The sequence below is a fragment of the Sinocyclocheilus grahami genome, unplaced genomic scaffold, assembly GCF_001515645.1.
Source record: "Sinocyclocheilus grahami isolate Dianchi unplaced genomic scaffold, SAMN03320097.WGS_v1.1 scaffold375.1, whole genome shotgun sequence".
In the NCBI taxonomy this organism is placed as follows: Eukaryota; Metazoa; Chordata; class Actinopteri; order Cypriniformes; family Cyprinidae; genus Sinocyclocheilus; species Sinocyclocheilus grahami.
This window is the reverse complement of record NW_015505554.1, coordinates 129,958-147,555: the sequence shown is the minus strand read 5'-3', so window position 1 is coordinate 147,555 and position 17,598 is coordinate 129,958. Positions and strand designations below refer to the sequence as shown.

At 38.7% G+C, this 17,598-nt stretch overlaps 1 pseudogene; it reads right to left on the bottom strand.

The window, feature by feature from the left end:
• Window positions 1–229: 229 nt before the first annotated feature.
• The window catches only part of LOC107549561 (actin-related protein 8-like), a 30,311-nt pseudogene continuing 12,942 nt past the window's right edge, over window positions 230–17,598 (bottom strand).

The window sequence follows — 17,598 nt, the reverse complement described above, 5'->3', positions numbered from 1 at the left end:
GACATTTTTTGAGAAAATTAGTAGATTACATATGACTTATTACACTATGTGCATTTATTACATTATGGGATGCTACTACACCAACGTTGCTCAGCCAGTCAGATTCCAGGACCAGAACTGCTGTATAAAACTTTAAAGATAAAGAACAACTTTTAATAAGTATCTTTTAAATACATATTACTTTTGTAAGAAACAATTTACATCAACTGTTACAGTGCATGTTTTTTTTTTTTCCATGGTTAGAGTGGAGAAAATTGAAAATGATACAAAAATGCTTAATAGTTATGAAAACAGCCAAGTTTTTTTCATAAACAGCTATTCAATTTATTATCATCCTAAACAAATTATTTGCAAGATGATTGTTCAACCTTTACATTGTTAATAGCATCATACTGCCAGATTGACATCCCCAAAAATAAAAACAAAGCAGATTAAATCCAGGTCACGAAGACATCACCAGACAAAGGCGGCCCACTCACGGAGCATTGCACACCGAAGCGCTGCCACTCTCGCTGGTGAATCCAGAGCTCCTGCGTGGTGTCCAAACACGCCAGCACGGCTCCACCCTTCCACGCTATCACACGAGGATCCATGTCCTGCGTGGGAATAGTCTCTTATTTATCACAATGCAGCAAGTCACACTACACTACAGTCAGTGAGAAGTTGAAGTCAGTGACTCCTTGGTAAGGTGGAGTCACATTCATACTTAAACTTACACTAGTAAAATTCACACTAGAGGCTGAGTAACTACTAGCTAGTAGGTAGGGCTGCACAATTAATCAAATTTCTAATCGCAATTACAATTATGGATGCCACACTGCAAAACATGCTTTTCTTACTTAGTTTTTTGGTCTTTTTTTCAGCCAAAATATCTACAAATTTAAGAATCAAGAATGATTTTCTAGACAAGTAAAAATTATTGTCTTGCTTTCAGAAAAAAACATGTCAAAATTAAGTGAGTTTTTGCCTGAAACAAGCAAAATAATCTGTCAATGGGGTAAACAAAATAGTCTTATTTCAATCAGAAAACAAGATTATTTTGCTTACCCCATTGGCAGATTATTTTGCTTGTTTCAGGCAAAAACTCACTTAATTTTGACATGTTTTTTCTGAAAACAAGACAGTAATTAATCATTCTTGATTTAAGAATTTTTAGATATTTTGGCTGGAAACAAGACAAAAAAATCTAAGAAAAGCATTTTTTGCATTGCACTATTACGTAATGTTCAAAGTCCACTTATGTTATTCTGCATGCTTAAGATATGTTTTTTTCTTTCTACATGTTATCTTAAGGGTTTTTCCATTGTTTTAGTTTTAGTATAACATTATAATACCATTCATATTTTAACTTTTTTATAATTTAAAGAAGAAACCAATCCGATGTATATTTGACATTTGAGACTTAATATGATAGAAAAGCACTAAAGGTTTTTCAGTTAGAGTGTTTTCAGCTTGTTTATTTTCATTTAAAAATACGGCATGCAGTTGCATCAAACAATGGTATAAACATTATTCAATGTAAATTGTGGTAATCATACTTAAAGGGGTCATATGATGCAATTTCAATTTGTCCTTTCTCTTTGGAGTGTTACAAGCTCTTGGAGCATAAAGCAGATCTGTAAAGTTGCAAAGACTAAAGTCTCAAATCCAAAGAGATATTCTTTATAAAAGTTAATTGTCAACCACGCCTACCTAAAACGGCTCGTTCTAACACGCCCCCACATGTCTACATCACGATGTGGGAAGATTTGCATAACGCCGCTCAAATGTTCACTCAAAGAAAGAATGCATAACTTTTATTCACGCTGTAGTATTGTTGCCGCCGCCATGTTGTGAAGGCGCTGTGTGTTTCGTTGTGAAAGCGAAACTACTTTGTTTGGTCTTCCAAAAGAGCACACGACTAGAAATCAGTGGTTAAGTTGTATTCAGAACAGTTTAACCCAAATATTCAGATGTCTGCAGCACATTTTATGGAGGACTGTTTACTGATCCTGAGAGAGTAGATTACAGTGCCGGCTGTTCTGACTCACAGACTGTAAGTACGTTATTTATATTTAAAGAATTTGCCACTGATGATTTAAACGCGAGTTTTGAGCAGTGTAGAGTAGCGCTTGTTGTTTGTCATTTCTCCGATCACAAATGCAGACATGGTTTTATGTTTACGCGGCGCGATGCAACGCAACGCGTAAAAAGACAGTATACAGTAAGTCATTATAATCCGTAATTATGTCCCCACTGGATGCAACAAATGCCTCGTTTATAATGGGTTTTCATGTTTTTGTCTCATCGCTCCGGCCGGACACGGCATCAACCGTATGTAAGGGACGTAACATTTCCATCTCACGCTTGAGGTATTCGGCCAATCACAATGCACCTCGCTTTTCAGAACGATGAGCTTTGTAAAAATTGACGCGTTTCAGAAAGGCGGGGCATAGAGAAGAAACAATAATGTACAATATGTGGAAAATAATGTTTTTTGAACCTTAAACCGCATAAACACATTTCATTACACCAAATACACAAAATAATGTTCTTTTTAGCAGTATCATATGACCCCTTTAATAATCGCAATTGCAATTTCAATGGAATAATCGAGAATGATGATTTTTGTCATAATCGTGCAGCCCTACTAGTAGGTCACAGTAGGTACAGTAAGATATGCAGTGCACTTCCTCAGATGATATGACGTCTACCTTTACTGATAAAATAAGAAACCATCAGATTTTTAATCAAACATTTTCAGTTCATCCTACACACGAACTGAAAAAGTTTCAGTTTCTTGCACAGACAATCGTTTTTGCCTTTTTTTGCTGCTACAGACTTGCATTTTATGAATCACCAAGGAGCACGGTTTCAGCTCAAAATCTTCAAAACTGTTCTACTAAAGAAATAAAAGGCACCTACCTTTCGGATGGCCTGAGAGCGAGTACAATAACAGCTAGGTTTCATTTTTGGGTGAACTATCTCTTTAAATATGCATGTATATTAATGGTTTTGGAACAAATATGATTAGCAAAGTTTTAATTACATGACATGAGTCTCTTCCTCACAGAGCACTCATGAAAGCACTTTAATCACTGGTTACAAAGACACTTTTCCTCCTTTATTCAAAGCAAAGTCATCAATAACTTGTTTGAAAATCTGCTGACACACACACACACACACACACACACACACACACAGGTTTCCCTACACACCTTTTGTCGTGTGATGACATTGACGTTCTCCACCAGACGACGGAAAGATGGAGGCATCTTATTGAGGACGCGATGCTGCAGAAACTCTTGCGCTCCGTCAAACAGCAGCCCGCCACCAACTACCAGAATGCAGCTGTACATCTTACGCTTTGTTTCATCCGAGGCTGTGGAAATAGACCCATAAACACATCCTGTTAGGCTTCAGCACCAAAATATACAAATATAATTATGTAAGGAATGTTTGTGGAGTGACTGTAATCTATCATCTTCTTCAAGACAATGTTTCCTTCCAGGACAAATTCACTTTAATCTTTCACTTTAATCTTGCTTACCCATCTGCTTCAACTTGTTCTCTTATCTTTTATGTCTGGACATTTATAGGAATTTATAATAAGTTAATTGGAAAAAAATTCTTGATTCTTCATTCATCTTACCGATATGCTCACTTTTACAAGAATTATTACACCACTCAGGTAATGGCCATAGTATGACCCAAGTTAGAGGTGGTTGAAATGTATTATAGCACATAATATTGTTTTAATAGCACGTCAATCTTTAAGCTTTAATTAGGGGGTGAGGATTGCCCTCAGGGTTTTTAAGAGATTTACCCACATGTTGATAAATATAAGTCAGTATTTACCGCAGGAGTCAATGCTGTGTAAGATGGCTTTATCCATGCCAAGTGCTTTTCCCTCAAACTGAGTCATGGCCGTCTTCCTGGACAACAGAGCTGACAATGTTTCTTCTGCATCCGCCCCACCGACGAGGCACTCGGATTGAGCATGGCCCAAATCCAGATCCCGAGTCAGATTTCCCTTCTCCGATGGGTCGCACATGTTGGGTTCCCCCTCAAACCCAGCAGGCTTAGGGAATAATTTGCGGTCTGTCGTGGCTTTAGAAGACTGTGTGTGAGAGAGAAACATGCTGAGATTACACACCTCGATTCCTCATCCTGTTCGGTTTGAACACACTAAAAGAAGAAAAACATAGTGTTTAAAGGAATAGTTCACACGGAAATTAAATTTGTTAAAAATGCGCTCATCCTCAGGCCACCCAAGATGTCAATGAGTTTGTCTCTTCAACAGATTTGTAGAAACATAGCATTGCATCAGTGTCTCAGCAATGGATGCTCAGCAGTGAATGGGTGCCGTCAGAATGAGAGTCCAAACAGCTGATAAAAACATCACAATAATCCACAGCACTCCAGTCCATCAGTGAACATCTGGAGAAGACAGAAGCTGCGTGTTTGCAAAAAACAAATCTATCATTTAAATGTTTATAACTTTAAACTTTCACTTCTAGATAAAATATGAGTCCATAATCCATAAAAAAAAGTCCATAAAGTCAACCTTGCATCGTGTGCTGCATTAGACTAACGGGGACTTGTCACAGCACTTACATATTGTTGCTCTGTTGGTTTGATTGTTTCTATTGTCCTCATTTGTAAGTTACTTCGGATAAAAGTGTCTGCTAAATGACTAAATGTATATGTAATCCATAAATGAGTGCATCTCCTGTTGTCTTTCAGATCAAAATCCACTCACATATTTGTTCAGAGCTGTTTTGGCTTGTGAACGTGTGTGCTTGATCTGTGCAGATTTCTCTCTCGATTCGGATGAGACTTTTTCACTAGAGAAAGCAATATTATGGATAAAGAACTTGTGTTTTAGCCAGAAGCAAAGCTTTGAAGAATAACTTGATGAATTCGTTTTTTTTACAAACACGCAGCTTTTATCTTCTCCAGATGTTAACTGATGGACTGGAGTGCTGTGGATTACTTGTGGATTATTGTGATTTATACTACGGGGCCGTTGAATGCTTGAATCTGATTGGCTGACGAACGTTCTGGGGTGTGCAACTATTTTCAGGGAAACGCACGACAAACGTAGTTCCAGGCAGCTCTCTTGACTGCATTACAGTTCCATATCACTTCGCATAGTTAACTGTAATAACGGAAATTAGCATACAGTACCTAAACAGCACACAGGAATTACTGCAATCACACGTGCTCGCACACGCACACTACGGTCACGCAGTTTGCACAAAAAGGTGTTGTCAGCGCTGCCCTGGCGATTTTATCAGTTAGCCTATATAGTGTAGCAACTTAAAGGCTACACATGACATTTCTCACTAGCGAGGTAATAAAAGCACTGTTTAGAGACTCTGCTGCAGAACACTGTTGAGGGACGCACAGAGGTAGCCTAATTCACACAAGCTCTCTCTCTCTGGCTCTCTTTTTATTAGAATGCATGGTGGGGAAGTCGTGGCCTAATGGTTAGAGAGTCAGACTCGTTACCCAAAGGTTGTGGGTTCGAGTCTCGTACCGGCAGGGATTGTAGGTGGGGGGAGTGAATGTACAGCGCTCTCTCCCACCTTCAATACCACGACTGAGGTGCCCTTGAGCAAGGCACTGAACCCCCAACAGAAAAATAACAACTTCTCTTTGCGTCGTGGCCGCATCACCACCTCGGGTGTGCATTATATTTCTAATAATTCAACGGCCCGTCGTCAATTATTCCTTACGTTTTTATCAGCTGTTTGGACTCTCATTCTGACGGCACCCATTCACTGCAGAGCATCCATTGCTGAGACACTGATGCAATGCTACATTTCTCTTAGGGGTGTAACGGTACACAAACATGACGGTTCGGTACGTACCTCAGTTTTGACGTCACGGTTCAGTACATTTTTGATACAGCAGGGGGAAAAACTAAACATATAAAAAAAATTTTAATCAGTGGTGGTTTACTGAATAAAATTGCTCTTACTTTAAATAAATTCAGTTATAATTCAAATTTTCTTAGGGATAAAAATCTACCTCGGATTATACTCTAAACTATAGTGAGCCCTTTTACATTAGGCCTACTTTAAGGTTACAGTTAACAACAGAGCCCAAATTTAAATTTAATTACTAATTATTTTTAAATATAATAATCAACACTCAACTTAAAAAAAAATTATGCAAACATAGAAATTGCACACAATGCAGTTTTTAAATTAACTTTGAAATTATAAACATTTGATTTGTTATTGAAATATATTAATTGAGACAGTGCCTCTCATAACTCATTTCATAACAGATTAATTTAAACATTAAATAATTAAGACATCACTAACAGGTAAATAACAGTCTAATATTTCGTGAAATGCAGTTCTCTAGATTTCATTTATCACGCACTAACGAGCTGTGGACACTGATGACTTCCTGAGGTAAATGAAACTATACGTGACGTTTTGTTTACAAGCTGTTTTATTGCTGTCTTTCCACGGTTGAAACATTGATTAAGCGATTACATGAGGCGCGAGATGTTCATTCATGTTTATTTTGTGTTATAACTAGTAGTAAAGAGGAAGAGATGATCGTTTGAACTGAGGCGTTTATACAGTGATCTGTCACGTCACATCAAATAGCGTCAAAACGGCATTTATAGTTTGAATTTCCTAAAAAAAAAGGACAATTAAGATTGAGACTTTGTTTCTTTTCAAAAGTAACAACATACTGTATAAAACTGGAAGTATCCAATGAAGTTCCACTCATGCAGTGGTTAAAACAATGCTGTATTTGTTTGTACACATGCGTACCGAACCGAAAGACCTGTACCGAAAATGTTCGGTGCGAATAAGTGTACCGTTACACCCCTAATTTCTCCAGATCTGTTCCCATGAACAGACTCATCTACCTGAAGGCAGATTAAAGGCTAGAGAAAATTTTCATCAAATTTTCATTTTTGAGTGAATTATTCCTTAAATCAGTCTGCAGCTGATCATGCTTAACAATTCTGTATTTTTACAGATTATTTTAGCACTGTTGAGTATAATTACTTTATTAATGTCTGTCAGACGATCCTCTAATGTTGTAAACTGCCTGATAGATCCATCCTCTAGATCAGGGGTCTCCAAACTCGGTCCTGGAGGGCCGGTGTCCTGCAGAGTTCAGCTCCAACCCTAATAAACACACCTGAACCAGCTAATCAAGCCCTTACTAGGCACACTAGACACTTCCAGACAGGCGTGTTGAGGCGAGTTGGAGCTGAACTCTGCAGGACACCGGCCCTCCAGGACCGAGTTTGGACAACCCTGGCCTAGACTCTCTGGGGTGAAACAGAACTGGTTCATACATGAATCAGACTGCAGTGGCTGAATGTTTGCTGTTGTGCATTAGTGTGGGGAAACAGCGCAATGCAATGACATGCCGTGTAAGTATTGTGCTTCTGCACCACCCAATGATTTCCTCTTAACACAGGCAAATCAGAAATCTCACAATCAGCTGAAATCTAGGTTACTGTAGAGAGTTGTATCTGGTCTTGTTTGCTCTGTGTGGTCAGGAGGAAGTGCTCATCATGTGCATCCTCTGCGTCTCCTTGAGAGCGATGCAGCAGCGAGGTCATCTTCTGCCCCACTATCCCAAACGCAGCAGGGTAGAATAATGCCATGGGAGCCTATCAAACAAACAGAACAATGCAGATGCCAATTAGCAGACAAGCGCTAAACCAACACTAATGGCACAAGATCCGCTCCGTCTCCACCTGGAGTTTCTCATCTCCTAATCGTAGCTGATACAGCAGCACTGGGGAATCAGGGAAACATGTGCGAAACTCGTGATCCTGCAGCCCAGAAATATCCTGCACAGAAATCAACAATACATCAGATTACAAAGCATGATATGCATATAATATAATATGGCGTAAATACTGAACTCACAGACATATATAAAAAATTATTTATATTTATACAAGACTCAATTTCATGTTTTTTTTTTCCGCACTAACTGAACTAGTTTTGGATCGACTTGTGGTTATTTTTCACTGTAGTATAACAACTTTCACATGTGGCTGTATTTTACTTCTTGCATTAAATACAGCACTTTTAAGCCATTTAAGAGCGAAGTGACACCTAGTGAATATTGACAAAAGGCTGAATCACCTGATACAGATGGCAGAAGGACTCTTTGAGCTGCTGCAGTAAAATACACTCCAGTTTGTTGCCGAGCTGGCATTCTCTAAAGGGAAATCCGGCTCTCTGCATGAGCCAGAAAAAACACTGTGTCACATCCGAGCTTCCGTACGCAAGACACAACCTGCACAAAACAAAACACAACATATGCATTCAACAGAGACAGCACGAGAGCTCAAAGTATTCTCCATTGTGTTTACTGTGCTGCACATCAGTAAGAGATAGGGCTGGAACGGTTCAACTTACTCACGGTTCGGTTTGTATCACGGTTTTAAAGTCACGGTTTCGGTACGGTTCGACTGACAAAAGTTTGTAAGACATCGTGACAAAACTGCTAGAATGAATGAACGACCACAACAACAGAAAACAAACCAAAACCCGGGCATTAACAGTGCACCATTTGTCATATACTAAAATAATGTTAAAATTCATAGTACACCTTTATCTTTATGTTTCAAAAAATAGTTTACAATGAAGACTGCATTTGAAACAAAAGATCTAGACGCTCTAACAGTCCTCAACTTGGGCACTCTATATCTTCTGCCCGAGGGGAGGAGTTCAAACTCCGAGTACAAAATGTGAGATGTATCATCTAAAATAGTCAAAGACGTCCTTAGGACATTATTCTCACACAAAGCAGATACCCCCAACTGTACCGAGCCTGTAATCTTTGACCCCAGATTAACAATTCTCTGCATCTGGGATCTACTTTTAACATTTAGTCCATAAAACCAACAAATCATAGCAAGTCAAGACAGTTTCAATAAAAGATCTATAAAACATTATCAAAATAGATTTATCCACATCAAAGCACTTATGCTTCCTCAGTAAATATAACCATTTGTTTTTGTGTCTTTGATATAACAAGGTTTGTGTTTTCCACCCAGCTTAGCTTATCGTCAGTAACTGTACCCAAGTACTTGTATGAGTTGACCTTCTCAACTTCTTTACCTGCAATAACTATTTTAGATTGGATATCAACAGAGTTATCGAATTCTATCGTCATGTCTTTAGTCTTGGAAACATTAATTTGAAAATAAGAACTCTCACACCAATCCAAAAAATTGTTCAGAATGGGCCCATGCTCTGTATTAACAGGCTTAGCACCACTGTATCGTCGCCATATTTTATAATGTGTCTGCCTGGATATTGACTTCTGCACCGATCCGTATATAAAATAAATAAAAGAGGTGAGAGAATACAGCCTTGGGGGCAACCCACTGAGGAATAAAGCTCCTGGGAATATTCTCAATTTACACGTACTATTTGAGATCTTCTGGTCAGAAAATCTCAAATCCAGGCCACCAAGCCCTTAGGAACATCAAATTCAAACAACAAATGTTCAGCTAAAAGAAGTGGTTGAATAGTATTAAATGCGGATGCAAAATCTATAAATACAATTTTTTTCCACACTGCAGGTACTTTCTGTAATTTCAATGAGGTCTGAAAAATAAAATGACTGATATCACAGAGCTGATAAGCACAATTCCTCAAAACTCTCTCACTCACTTTATCAGGCCCAGGACTTTTATTTTGTTGGGTGGTTTGCAAATCTCTCAAAACAGAGGCTTTATCAATCTGTTTATATTCCTCTGTTTTTAAATTAGAATAAAAATCCTAAAAAAATCTCCTAAAAAAGTCATTAAATTAATTTGCTATCTCTCCATTTTCGGTCAAAGATTTTGTCAAGGTAATTTCTATTTGTTCTTTATTTTTTGCACCAGCCATTTCTTTAATTCTTTCCATGCTGACTGAATATTTCCCTGAATAAACTTCTCCTCCACTGATGCCTTATATTTCCTTTTTGCCCTCCTAAATTCTCGTTTTACCTGACACTTTTCCAAATCTGTGCCTTGATAAAAAAACAGTTTCTTCTTATTTAAAACATATTTCAATGGTTTTGTCACCCAAGGCTTATTATTTGAATACATTTTTACATATTTCTTAGACTCTTCACAGAAGTGAATATAAGAACTCACAGCATCAGCTAACTCATCATTGTCTACACAAGAAGATTTAAACATGTACCATTCGGTGCGATCAAAGCAATCTTGTAAATGTAAGTTGTTCTCACATCAGTCCATCTTTGAGATGACCTAATAACTGGCCTTGCTCTCTGCAACACTGATTTATAACATGGTTGCAAAGAGACTGCATTATGGTCCGCACAACCAATGGAAAGGATCTATATGCATCTGGTGTTGACCCATAACATAGATCAAGTGTTTTATGATGGCGTGTTGGACAGTCGATATATTGCTGGAAATGTAAAACTCCCTCCAAGGAACACTTGTTAGAATCACCCATAATAAAATGGGGAGCATCCGGTGAATTCACCTGATAACGATGCACCGCTTGACTGATTATCTCCGTTGCCTTCTGAACATCAGGCTTCAGAGGAATGTAAACAACTGAAATAAAAAGTTGCTGAAATTCTCTTGGCAAATGGAAATGCCGGATAGATACAGTCAATAGTTCTATATCGGCGGTGCACATTTCCTCACGTACAATCACTGTCTTTCACTGTCACACTCACCACGCTACAATCCATCACGCTCCCTAAGGTCGCAAAATTCTGGACTTTTGGTAGTACCTAGGATACCAAAGTCCACTAAAGGAGGTAGAGCTTTTTCGCATTTGGCTCCCAAACTCTGGAATAGCCTTCCTGATACCGTTCGGGGTTCAGACACACTCTCTCTGTTTAAATCTAGATTAAAGACACATCTCTTTGGCCAAGCATTCAAATAATGCATCTCATAATCTTTTACTGCAGTCATAATCTTTTACTGCAGTTATATCTAATCAAATGCACATTATTATTCATTAGTTTGGGTTAAACAAATCATTTTTGCTTGGTTGGAACAGCAGCTACACTAATTATGTTTGTATTTGTTTCTCTGTCGTTTGCCACGGGATTAACATCCCGTGGTAACTAGCATTTACACAAGCTTCAGTCTGGATCCAGAACACCTGAGAAGAGATGATGCAACCCCTCAGAGGACCTCAGATGATGCCAACCCTGAAACAACATACAGAACTACCACATTTTGCTATAAGTTTGATTGCATCATATAATAATTGCTGTTAATATTATTCATCGTCTGTTTTATTACGTCTTATATTGATTTTTCCGTACTGCTGGTTCGTCTGGTCAGAGGAGAACTGGCCCCCCGACTGAGCCTGGTTTCTCCCAAGGTTTTTTCTCCATTCTGTCACCGATGGAGTTTTGGTTCCTTGCCGCTGTCGCCTCTGGCTTGCTTAGTTGGGGACACTTCATTTCCAGCGATATCGTTGACATGATTGCAAAGATATTATTTAAACTGAGCTGGATGTTGACATCACTGAATTCAATGATGAACTGTCTTTAACTGAAAAATGAGTGTTTACTATTGTCATTTTGCATTATTGACACTATTTTCCTAATTAATGCTGTTCAGTTGCTTTGTCACAATCTGTATTGTTAAAAGCGCTATATAAATAAAGGTGACTTGACTTGACTTGACTTTGCCCATCGATTGTTCACGTACAGACAGACACCTCCTCCTCAAGACTTCCCTGTGACTGAAGGGTCACGGTCCAGCCGTAGAGGTGCTCCAAAACCATCCAAAGACAGTTCAGTGTCACAATCATTCCTGTTTAACCAGGTCTCTGTTAGTGCAATCATACAAGCTTCTCTGTACTCCCGTAGATGGCGCACATTTGCTTGCAGTTCATTTATTTTACTTCGTAAGGATTGCACATTCGCAAGGATTATGCTGGGCAGTGGGATATGCTTGAACCCCAACTTTTTTAACTTGAGTCGTATTCCACCGCGTTTCCCCCTCTTCCTCACCTTGATATTAAAACCCAAATTTTCATACCTTGTATTTCCTTGCAAGTCTGTACTACAGTTCTCCACAGTCCTCGGATAATTCCCCCGCAATTGGAGCAGCAATTCCCGGCTGTATTGTAGCGTTGGATAGTGTGGGGATTCCTGAGCACTCCAAACAGCCCAAAAAACTGCCCAAAGCATCAAAAACCAGAACCAATCCATTCCATCTAATGAGTACTGCAATATATTAAAGGGGTCATATGATGCGATTTCAATTGTTCCTTTCTCTTTGGAGAGTTACAAGCTCTTGGTGCATAAAGAAGATCTGTAAAGTTGCAAAGACTAAAGTCTCAAATCCAAAGAGATATTCTTTATAAAAGTTAAGAGTTAGCCACGCCTACCTAAAACGGCTCATTCTAACACGCCCCCACATATCTACCTCACTATGTGGGAAGATTTGCATAACGCCGCACAAATGTTCACGCAAAGAAAGAAGGCGTAACTTTTATTCTCGCTGTAGTATTGTTGCCGTCACCATGTCGCGAAGGCGCTGTGTGTTTCGTTGTGAAAGCGAAACTACTTTGTTTGGTCTTCCAAAAGAGGACGATATCTGCTTCGTCATGCCTAGAGCTGATCTGTGCTGGTCGCTGAGGAAATACATCAACTTAGTGCTGTGGATCGCCGGATCGGCTTTCACCGTGGAGTCCAGCCCAGGGTCGTCACGTATGGTTGCCGCAGGCATCACAGTATGGTAAGGGACGTAACATTTCCGTCACACGCTTGAGGTATTCGACCAATCACAACGCACTGGATAGCTGGCCAATCACAGCACACCTTGCTTTTCAGACCGATGAGCTTTGTAAAAATCGACGCGTTTCAGAAAGGCGGGGCATAGAGGAGAAACAATAATGTACAGTATGTGTTCAATAATGTGTTTTTTTAACCTTAAACCACATAAACACATTTCATTACACCAAATACACAAAATAATGTTCTTTTTAGCAGCATCATATAACCCCTTTGAAAGTAAAAAAAGATGCTCCGTATGACAAAAGCACGTAGCAGAGACCAAAAAGAAGGACAAACAGTTCCAAAACACCAAACACACGAGGCACAGTGCTACCGGTCGCTACAAGAGCAGGGCCCTCTCCACCCTTTCTGTACATGTTCAGGTACAGAAATTTAATAAAGTAATGAAATGTAAAACAGCATGAAAGATTAATCTTTATTAAAGTTACAAAAGCTATCCAGTGCACGGATACTGTATGTTCAGCCGGCTTTGTCTGCTATAGGATACTTACCAAGACAGGCATTTTGACTTAATTTTTGTGTGAATTTGTCCATTTAAACACAATACGTCAGAAAACGTAATATTTGCGGGGTTGCATGCTTCGGATGAGCGCACGCACAACTCTTCTCACTGCGCATGCGAGCTCACGTCCTCTGGCTCTTAAATGTTTAAACTGGCAAAGCTTAAACGAGTTGATATCACACCGATATCAACATGTGCTGTTCAGGTCTCACCTGTGCGCGAAGCCAGAATGCACATCCATCAACAGAAACATACATTAGCCGAACCCTGTTTGTTTTACGTGTTATTTATAGCAAACCATATTACAGATGCGTTGTCAGATTTAATTGAACCCATCAATTAAACTATTAAGAAATCCTAGCACGTGCCGAACCGTGTGTGGAGAACCGTACGGTTCGATTTTGTTCCACGAACCGTTCCACCCCTAGTAAGAGATCATGAGATACTCAGGTGCAGGGGTTTAAAAGACTTTAAATAGTCTTCAAGTATTGTATAATTCAAGGGATTTCTTTGCATTTATATTCAAAAAAATTATTAATGGTAATTCTGTTTATGTTACAGGAAATAAAAAAAAAATATATTTAACAGCCCCTTTAAATCTGCATTTATGAAACACTTAAATATAACAAAAATTAAAACATGCGTTAGGTTTGATTTTGTAAATGTAATCATAATACTAACAACAATAATATAACCATTTGTTTTAATACGAATCAACACTAGGACAGTCCCTGGAGTTGAAGAAAATGAATCAGGGTCCTCAAGAGAACAAATACTGGCAGTTCTATTTGAGGCAGCTCATCAACATCTCAGCTTCTGACTCGCATCTCAAATCCTTTAGCCTCTAAACTACCAGCATGAGCTAAGGCAACCAGCACTATTACTACATTCAACAATCTGACCAAACCTCTAACATTACTTTGTTCATTCTGCAGTGTGTCTTGTTGAGGAGAGGTGTGCCGTTGTAGTTTTACACTGGAAACACGGCTCACGTTGTCTTCAGAAAATGCCAAACCCTTTAACATAGCGCATATTATAAAGCGGATAGTTCCGGTGCTTGATTCTGATTGGCTGAGCCGCGTTCGAAGCTGTTGTAAATTATTCTACAAACACACACCTTTCTTTACGTTTGTGTTGCTCGGCAACCACTTTGTTGGAACCACAATGGTTTCTGAGGAGCTACATTGTTTGGTGGAAGAATACTGTCTTTATTAATATCATTACACTTTATTTGATCCGTTTTATTTTGTGAAACCTAACTACATATATGGAATAACCGTTTTATAAAAGCAATAAGCCCAGTGAAGCCGTGGTTTACAGTGAATTTATAACAGCTAAGGGGGTTTTAGCTAACAACTCCCCTTAGCTGTTATAAATTCACTGTAAACCACGGCTTCTTGGGACTTACTGCTTTAATAAAGCGCATCAGCCCTACAGTGTGTTTCTCTCACCTGGAGCTGCGGTGGGACACGCCGTCCTCGACACAGCACACGCTGGTCTTCAGGTCACCAACATCCATCACACATGCACTGCTCAGGCCGCTGCCAAACATCGCACACACCGACTCCTGATGCACCACCACAGCTACAAACCGAACCAGGAGATCAAGTTAGGCTGTTACACAGCGTTTGCCACTACTTTTGCACACAGCCCCCACTGTTGTTTTGTCTTTTAAACAATGATTTAGACTCCATACGGCAGGAGTTCACCATCATGTGAATAGAGTAAGGAGAGACGACTGACAAGACGATGGCAAACAATCTGGTATCAAAGCAAAACGAAAAAGGTTATAGCGTTTGTCTTCATTTGTTTTATTGCTGTTGTGTTTTTATTAAAAAACAATGGAAACACTTTAGTTTTGGGACCTATTCTCACTATTAACTAGTCGCTTATTAGCATGCATATTACTAGTGTATGGCCTGTTTATTAGTACTTATAAAACACATATTAATGTCTTATTCTGCATGACCATATTTTAGATCCCTTAATCCTTCCCCATACCTAAACGTAACAACTACCTTACTAACTATTAAAAAGATGCAAATTAAGAGTTTATTGAGGGAAAGGTTGTAGTTTATAGTTAGTTAATAGTGAGTATTGGTGTGAACAAAATAATAATAAACCACAAACTAAGCATCCATTTTAAAGTAAAGGAAAAAGCCAAAGATCTTTCATTTATTTGTGTTGCAACAGGGTTATATACAGAACTCCAAACATGACACGCGAAAATAAAATAAAAAAATAATATATATACAGTGGTGTGAAAAAGTGTGAGAAATCTCTTAAATAGGGAAACCTTCATTTAAAAACTGCATGTTGTGGTCACTTGTGTTATCTTTCACTAATATTTAAATTTGTTTGCTGATCTGAAACATTAAAGGGGGCCAACACTTTTTCACACCACTGTATATATATATATATATATATTTATTACAAATTAAGAATGTTTCCACAATTTACTAATATGTTCTCTCATTTACATTCAATTGCGGTCAAAAATTAAAAATGTTATTTAAACCAAAACAAGTGAATGGATAAGTACAATATGACTATGGTTTTCTGTTTTGTGTGAGTTCCTGAGTATTGGTTTCATGAAGAGTTAATTTCATACGGAAATAAATTCAATCCTTTCAGAACGAATTCTTAATTCGTGGTCACAATAAATATTTTAGTCCGCATGTCACCTGTCTTATTTTTGTCAATAAAATTTTGTTTACTATGAGCCAGTTTGTCATTGTACTATTTTATTGTAGTTGTGTTTTTCCTTAAGAATAATAATGATCCCACCATTTTCAAACATTTGATTTGATCAAAGAAAGAGAAAGATATAAAGATCTAATGTTAAAGATCAAAGTAAGCTCTACAGATACTGAGCATCACTGACAAATGTCTTATCTTGTAAAATATGCAGTGTAATTGCTAACACTGTTATTGGCACAAGTTCATTAATTGGTGTAAAAATTCCTTACTGTGGAATTCCTGGAACAAGTAAAGTGTGGGTGTGTGTGTGAGAGAGTGAGAGTGTGTGTGTGTGTGTGTGTGTGTGTGCGTCTACACGTGCATGTGTGTGTGTGTGCGTCTACACGTGCATGTATGTGTGTGAATTTGTCTGTGTGTGTGCGTATGTGTACACGTGTGTGATTGTGTGTGTGTGTGTGTGTGTGTGTGTGTTTGTCTATGGGTGTGTGTGCGTTTTTTTGTGACAAATGAGGACATTAATTTGTATAATGACAAAGGTATGACATAGGTATTACAAGGAGAAGGTGACTTTTCAGGACATTACCCCATGTCCCCACTTTTCAAAACGCTTATAAATCACACAGAGTGGAGAAAGTCTCCTGTGAGGGGTAGGTTTAGGGGTAGGGTTGGTGTAGGGCAATAGAAAATACGGTCTGTACAGTATAAAAACCATTACGCCTATGGAGAGTCCCCACTTTTCACAAAAACAAACCTGTGTGTGTGTGTGCGCGTGTACATGTGTGTGTGTGTCTGTGCGTCTGTGTGCACACTTCAGTGCAGAATGAGATCTGAAATAAACTAACTCGGACTCTGATTCTCATTTCATTTAACTAAAATGCTTTCTGATGTCTAGTCCAGCTAGTTTGAGAATAGAGAATGAGGATTTACGTCACAATGTTTTAAGGCGCCGCCATATTAGCAGGATACGCTTTCCATTGCCATGGTTACTTCGACAGTGAGACCGCAAGAAATAGCAACAGAGAGAGAGAGCAGATTAAATTAATAAATAAATTTCTGCGATACGGCACAGTTTTATGGGAATAAATGGAGAAGGAAAAAGCGAAAGGAAAGGGGTTATATCGGGAGAATCTAAATAACACCGCTAAACAGCGTTATTTAGAAAAACTGCTTGGCATTAATAATATCGACCGTACGACCTGCAAGTTACAGAATGGACAAAAACCCCAGGAAACACTACCACCTCTCACATACCCTGACATCGTCAATACCTGGTTTTATGGCATCAGTGCCTACACAATGCAAGAGTTCAGAAGCTTTAAGTCATTAGAAGCTTATCAACAATTCTGCTGCGGCTGGGTGCAAGACTTACAAACCCACAAACCTGTAAACTGCGAGAGCTCAGTCATACTTGCCAAGGTTGCACTCCACTTTTATTATACTTTTTACAAAATTTAGAGAACATACTCTCATCGACTGAGAAATCTTTTCGAAAGTTAAGTCCTTTCTTCTTACAGCGGCTACCCAGGCCATCCGGCGTCTTCTCGTCACATCAGCAACATGCTCTCCTTCATGCCTTTTCCATGTTGGAAACTTGAAAAACCGAATACAATTGTGGATTTTGTTTC